Source organism: Rhinopithecus roxellana, chromosome 2 (genome assembly GCF_007565055.1).
Source record: "Rhinopithecus roxellana isolate Shanxi Qingling chromosome 2, ASM756505v1, whole genome shotgun sequence".
Classification (NCBI taxonomy): Eukaryota; Metazoa; Chordata; class Mammalia; order Primates; family Cercopithecidae; genus Rhinopithecus; species Rhinopithecus roxellana.
Window position 1 is genome coordinate 29,434,452 of NC_044550.1, and position 7,324 is coordinate 29,441,775.

General features: G+C 39.4%; 1 long non-coding RNA gene across 1 annotated transcript in view; it reads right to left on the reverse strand.

Annotated features, from left to right (window-relative positions):
• The window catches only part of LOC115892625, a 32,180-nt gene extending 25,906 nt beyond the window's left edge, over positions 1-6,274 (reverse strand). Inside the window, exon 1 of the long non-coding RNA XR_004052483.1 lies at positions 6,041-6,274. This is a non-coding gene — a long non-coding RNA (uncharacterized LOC115892625). The remainder of the gene's footprint in view (positions 1-6,040) is intronic.
• Positions 6,275-7,324: the final 1,050 nt, after the last annotated feature.

Here is a 7,324-nt window from a genome sequence, read left to right on the forward strand (position 1 = left end):
CGTCACTCTTGCTGTGCTTTAGCAAAGAGACTGGCAGCATCGTGCCCCTGATCAAGACCTCTGTAGAACTTTGAATTTGAGAGAGATGATTGAGAGTATCTGGCAGAAGAAACTTCTAAGCAGCAGAGGATTCAAGCTGTGGCCTGGCTGCTTCTAATAGTGTATGTAAACTCCTGTGTGTGAATGTAAAGATTATCTGAAACTGGAGCTTATATGTAAAACAGAAGTAGAACATAAAAGTTTGGAAAATTTGGAGTGTAGCCATGTGGTAGAAAAAAAAAACCCATTTTCTAGGGAGAAATAAAATTCAGCTGGAGAAAGTTGCATAAGTAAAGAGGAGCCAAGTGATAACATCCGAGACTATTGAAAAAATGCCTCCAAGGCATTTCAGAGATCTTCCTGGCAGCTCCTCCTACTATAGGCCTCGGAACCTAAGAGGGAAGACTGGCTTTATGGGCCAGGAGCAGGGCCCCATTATCCTGTGCAGCTTCAGAACATGGTGCCCTGTGTCCCAACTGCTCCATCTCCAGCTCCAGCTCCAGTCATGGATAAAAAGACCCCAGATACATCTCAGACCACTACTCCAGACGGTGCAAGCCAGAAGTCATCAGTGCTGCCACATGGTGTTAAGCCTACAGATGTTCAAGGGGCAAGAGTTGAGGCTTGGGATTTCTATTATTCCATTCTCACATAACTATAAATAAATGTCTGAGACTGGGTAACTTATAAATTCTCACATAACTATAAATAAATGCCTGAGACTGGGTAACTTATAAAGAAAAGATGTTTCATTGGCTCATGGTTCTGCAAGCTATACAAGAAACATGGCTGAGGGAGGCCTCAGGAAACTTACAATTATTGTGGGAGATTAAGTGGAAACCAGTGCATCCTGCATGACTTGAGCAGGATAGAGAGAGAGAGAGAGCAAAGCGGGAAGTGCCACACACTTTTAAACAACCAGATCATGTAAGAACTCTATCCCAAGACAGCACTAGAAGGATGGTACTAAGCCATTAGAAACCACTCCCATGATCCAGTCACCTCCCACCAGTCCCCACCTCCAACTCTTGGAATCACAATTCAACATGAGATTTGGGTGGGGACACAGAGTCAAACCATATGAGAAGCTTCCACATAGATTTCAAAGAATATATGGAAATGCCTCGATGCTCAGGCAGAAGCCTGCTGCAGAGGCAGAGCTCTCATGGAGAACCTCTATTAGAGGAGTGCAGAGGGAAAATGTGGGGTTGGAGCTTCCACACAGAGTCCTCACTGAGGCTCTGCATAGAGGAGCTGTGAGAAGAGGGCCACCATCCTCCAGACCCCAGAATGGTAGATCCACCAACAGCTTGCACTGTGTACCTGAAAAAGCCAGAGACACTCAATGCTAGCCCATGAGAGAAGCTGTGGGGACTGTACCCTGCAGAGCCACAAGGGTGGAGGTGCCCGAGGCTTTGGGATTCCACCTCTTGCATCAGCATGATCTGAATGTAAGACATGGAGTCAAAGAAGATTATATTGGAATAAGATTTAATGCCTACCCTGCTGGGTTCTGGACTTGCATGGGGCCTGTAGCACCTTTGTTTTTGGCCAATTTCTTCATTTTTGAATGGTAATATTTACCCAATTCCTGTACCCTCATTGTGTCATAGAAGTAACTAACTTGTTTTTTTTATTTAGCAGGCTCATAGGCGGAAGGGACTTGCTTGTCTCAGATGAGACTTTGGACTTGGACTTGGAGTTAATGCTGCAGTGAGTTACGCTCTGGAGAATTGTTGCGAAGGTATGATTGTGTTTTCAAATGTGAGAAGGACGTGAGACTTGGGAAGGTCTGTGGCAGAATAATATGGTTTGTCTCCACGTCCACACTCAAATCTCATCTTGAATTGTAATTCCCAATGTTTGAGGAGGGGCCTGGTGGGAGGTGATTGAATCTTAGGGGCAAACCTCCCCCTCGCTGTTCTGGTGAGAGAGTTCTCATGAGATCTGGTGGTTCGGAAGTGTGTAGTAACTCCCCCTTCTCTCTCTTCCTCCTGCTCTTGCCCTGTGAAGACCATGTCTGTTCCTTCTTCACCTTCCACAATAATCATGTGTTTCCTGAGGCCCCCCCAGAAGCAAGAGCCTGTACAGTCCACAGAACGTGAGCTGATTAAACCTCTTTTCTTTATAAATTACCCAGGCTCAGGTATGTCTTTATTGCAGTGTGGGAATGGACTAATACAGCATGCATAAATATAGTTTCCAAAATTCCTCTTGTTATTGATTTCTAGTTTTATTCCATTGTGATCAGAGAAGATGCTTGATATCATTTCAATTTTTTGAATGCTTTGTGATCTCATATATAGTCTATCCTTGACAATGACCCATGTGGTGAAGAGAAAAATATGTATTCTGCAGACATTGCATGAAATTTTCTGTAAATATTTTTAAGGTTGTTTGTCCCATAATGCATATTAAGTCTAATGTTTGATTGTTGATTTTCTGTCTGGATGATCTGTCTAATTCTGAAAGTGGGGTGTTCAAGTCTCCAGCTATTATTGTATTCTGATCTCTCTCTCTCATTAGCTTATATAATATTTCCTTTACATCTGTATCCTCCAGTATTATGTGTATATATATTTACAATTACATATCTTTTTGAGGAATCAAACCCTTTATTTTTATATAACGGTCTTTGTCTCTTCTTACAGTTTTGTCTTGAAATTTATTTCACTTGTGATAAGTATAGCTATTCCTGCTTTTTTTTTCTTTTGGTTTCAAGTGGAATGGGGTATCTTTTTCCATCACTTTATTTTCAGTCGATTTGTGCCTTTATAAATGTAGTATTTATTGTAAGCAACAGATCATTGCACCTTTTTAAAAATTATTCATTCAGTCAGCCAGTCTATGTCTTTCTATTGGTGAGTTTAGTCCATTTACATTCAGTGTTATTATTTATAAGTAAGAACTTACTCCTGCCGTTTTGGTATTTGTTTTCTGGCTGTTTTGTGGTTTTCTCTTCCGTCTTTCTTTCCTTCTTGTATTCTTTTTATGAAGGTCATATTCTCTGGTAGAATAACTGAATTTCTCTCTTTTCAATTTTGTGTATCGAATTTTTTTTAACTTTAAGATTACCACATACTGTCTTGCAAATACGGTCTTATAATTCATTATTTTAAGCTCATAATGCTTTAACACTGCATATAACACAAACAAACAAACAAAAATCAGGAAAACTAATAAAAACTCTATACCTTAATCCATCATTTTTTAACTTGTTTTGTTTCTGTTTATGTCTTATTGTACTGTCTTGAGTAGTTGTTGTAGTTATTGTTTTTTATTATTTCAGCATTTAGTTTTTCTGCTTAGGTGTAGTTTATACCCCACAATGACAATGTTGTAATATTCTGCTTATTTGTGTGCTTACTACTACCAATGAACTTTGTACCTTCAGATGTTTTCCTCTTGCTCATTAATGTCATTTTCTTTCATATTGAAAAATTCCCTTCAGCATTTCTTGTAGGAATAGTCTAGAGTTGACAACATCCTTCAACTTTTGTTTGACTGGGAAAAGTCTTTATTTCATCTTCATACTTGAAGAATAATTTTGATGGATGTACTTTTCTAGCATAATTGTGGGTTTTTTTTTTTTTTTTTTTTTTTTTCCCAGCACTTTAAATATGTCATGCAACTCTCTCCTGGTTCATAAGATTTTCACTGAAAAGTCAGCAATTAGATGTATTGGAGTTCCATTGTATGTTACTTTCTTTTCTCCAGTAGCTTTTACTATTATTTCTTTATCTTTGACCTTTGGGAGTTTGATTATTAAATTTCTTGAGGTAGTCTTCTTTGGGTTAAATCTTTTTGCTGTTATATAACCTTGTACTTAGATATTGATACCTTTCTCTAGGTTTGAGAAGTTTTCGTATATTATCTTTTTGAGTAAATATTCTACCTCTGTTTCTCTTCCTACTTTCTCTTTAAGGCAAGTTACTCTTAGATTTGTCCTTTTTAGGCTGTTTTCTAGATCTTATAGAAGCTTCCCACATTTTCAGTATATATATATACACACACACACGCACACACACATGTATACACACACACTATATATACTCACTATATATATACTCTATATATATACTCACTATATATAATTTTAGAGTAGAATATACTCACTATATATAATTTTAGAATATACCATCTATTTGTAAATATATATACAAATTATATATTTATATACATTAATTATATATAATTATATTATATGTAACTATATTTTAATATCCATATCTATATATTTATAAATGTTACTCCTCAAGAGTTGACCAAGGAAACATTGCCACCATATTTTGTCAAGGTATTTAACAAAAGCTAGCATCACCAATTATTTTCTGGAATTATTAGCCTTATTATATATATCATAATAAAACCAAATTTATACAAAAACTATGTTCTGCAAAGTTTCACAAAATTTTGGAAAGTACTGCACAGTTTTGCAAAATGAGCAAGAGGAAGCCTCCATTTGTCAATGTAACGTATCTATTTGGTTACTCGAATATCAGAACTTGCCCAGACATAAAATGTATTTATTTTATAAATAAAATCAGCCTGAAGTTGGCATTCCATTGGAAAGAAAAAGAATGCCATCTAGAGTATGCTAATTTGTAACTAAAGTATATTAATTTCTTTAAAATACTTAATAACTATTTAGTAATTATTTCATACAATTAGCTATAATGACTGAAAGATATTTGGATTTGGGCTTGTCAAATACATTACCTAAAATTTCTAAAAGTAATTTAACAATATCAGAAGCCAACACAGTATACATTTTTCTGAGAAGAAATGTGTGAATTTGTTACATTCTAATTAACTCTGCTCTAGTAGGCAAGTAGGAAGAGAGTTTGCAGGCAGTACAACCAAGAAAACTCCCACTTCAAAAACTGGGATAATTCAAGAAACAGGGAAGGAAAGATGCACTCTGAAACATTATGTTGGTTTCTTACATTAAATGGAATACGTTTCCATTTCAATGCACTCTGCTAATTTGTATTTAGAAATTAGGAAGACATAAAAACATTTTATGTTATGCTTTTCAGCCAGCCAAGGAAAAATTAGCATAACAAATTGGCTGCAATCTTAGACAATTTTAGGGAAGGATCTTTTTACAAAAGTAAGGCTTTAAAAATACATGAGAGTAAAAGGAAGCTGTGCGTTTTTAAAACGTGATTTAACTAAAGGCTGTATTATACCTAATTAGAATAGAATTAAACATTGCCCCAATGCTAAATTTCTTAGAATAATTAGATACAAGAAAAGCCAGAGTTGAGTTTTGTCTTTTAAAAGTTCATACATTTACATATGAGGCATTATTAGTGTATAGTGCAAATGATTAGTCACATCCGGAATAAAGGCAAAAGAACTTAAGATGATTTTAAGGAATATTACATGTCATACAAGGATCGCAGTATCCATCCACTCCCATCAACTTAGCACGGGGTTTCACAAGTGTTAGGAGTACCAGCCCTAGTGCAGCAGCACCTCTTGTTATTTGATAACTTATTAATCTTAGCAATCAAAAGGTGGTTAACCTGGTAAGGATCCCAGAAGTAGAACTCTCACATGCAAAAACTACTACTTAGGGACCCGTTCTGGTGTTACTATGAGAAGACAGAGGCTAACAGAAGTGGAAAAACAGCACTCCAAAACCAACAGCGAACTTGCAACGTTCCATTAATAGGTTAAATGTCTGTTTTCTGATTACCCAAACGTCAGCAGGTTAATAAATGTACACAACGTAAACGAACATAGTAAGTGAAAAGTTTCAGGATTACACTTAGAAAACTACAGTCACCTAGAGACTATCTTTTCATTGCCTAAATAACATAATTTTAAATAGGAAAAGATAGGCTGATTAAAACGAGTGTCGGTTTCAGGACTCCCTCATTTCAAGCTGCCAGAAACTTGTCTGGTGGAGGTGCCGCCCCTGGAGTCCTCAGTCCAAGGCTCCTGGCTCGGGTCTCCGGGCGAGGAGACCAGCCCGGTCCTCCATGGAGATTACCTGGGGCTGCAGCCGTCCGTGGGCTCCTCCTTCCCCCGGGTCCTCGGCCTCAGCCGCTCCCCAAGGCGACCCCGCTTCCGGGAGGCTCTCGGAGGCTACGTGGTGCCTGGTGTCCGGTGGGGACGAGGAGCGGGAGACCCCTCCCATCTTGCTCCCCAGATCTCCGCGGACACAGCTGGTGGCGACTCAGATCGCTCGGGCAGGGGCTACGTGGGTAGCCCAGAGGAGACTCTGATGTGAACCGAGGCCCCCAGGCCGCCCGCGCCACCGCCCCTCTCCGGGCACGCGCGGGCCCGCTGGCCCTGGGATAACGAAGCAGAGGCGGGAGGTGTCTCCATCTCCTTCTGCCTGATCCTGGCCTTGGTGAGGAGATCCAGGCAGGTCAGTTCAGACAGCCGCTCCGGGCAGGGTTGGTGGCTGCAAACAAGGACCGTCCTGAGTCACATTGCCTGGGGAGAAGAAGGCAGGGCAGGAGGACTGCTGTTCTGGGAGCTTCAAAGCTCAGCACAGTCACATACAAAAGTGTTTACTCCCTACTCTGAGGGGTATGCGTGGGAAGAGACACATCGTTAATTCAAAATGGTGATGAAAAAATAGCAAAATAGGGCGACTGTCACTTGATCTGGTAGTAAATCACTCCAAATCACATCTCTTCGTTGACTTTCGGTGCTCCCTTCGCCACCTGTCTTTTGGGTTGCCTGTCCCTGACACCACGGCTAACAGACTGAAAGCTCCCCAAGGAAAATAACTGAGGTGTTGCTTCTAAGTCCTCAGTGCATGGTAGGCACACACCAGATGGTTTTGTTGAATAAGCAGAAGAATATGGATGGAAAGGGCGAGCTGGGCACTTCCCCAGGCTCTAGAAGGCAAGTACAAGACCAGCTATTGAAGCAACAGTTTTGTTGTATTGTTCTACAATGCTGGTATATAATTGGCAGTGTGGGAGGGAAGTTCAGTCTTCTTTTTCCTTTCATTTTGGTTCTATTAAGACAGAGCACAGAATAACTAATCATCTTCTACTTTCAGTCCCTGTGCTTCAGGTAATACAGACTCCTGCCCTGACCATAGGTGATCATTGGAGTCATCACACCTCCTAGTGATAGCTGTTGTTGCACAGATAAGTATAATAAGTAGAGATAGGTGAAACCCACTGACGACAAAAACAACCATCCCTATCAAAACACTTTCCATTCACGTGAAATGAACAAAAATATATATTTACAATCTGTATCTGTGTTAACTATTGAGCCTCTGTTAGCTTTCTCCTTGCCTGTTATAATATAT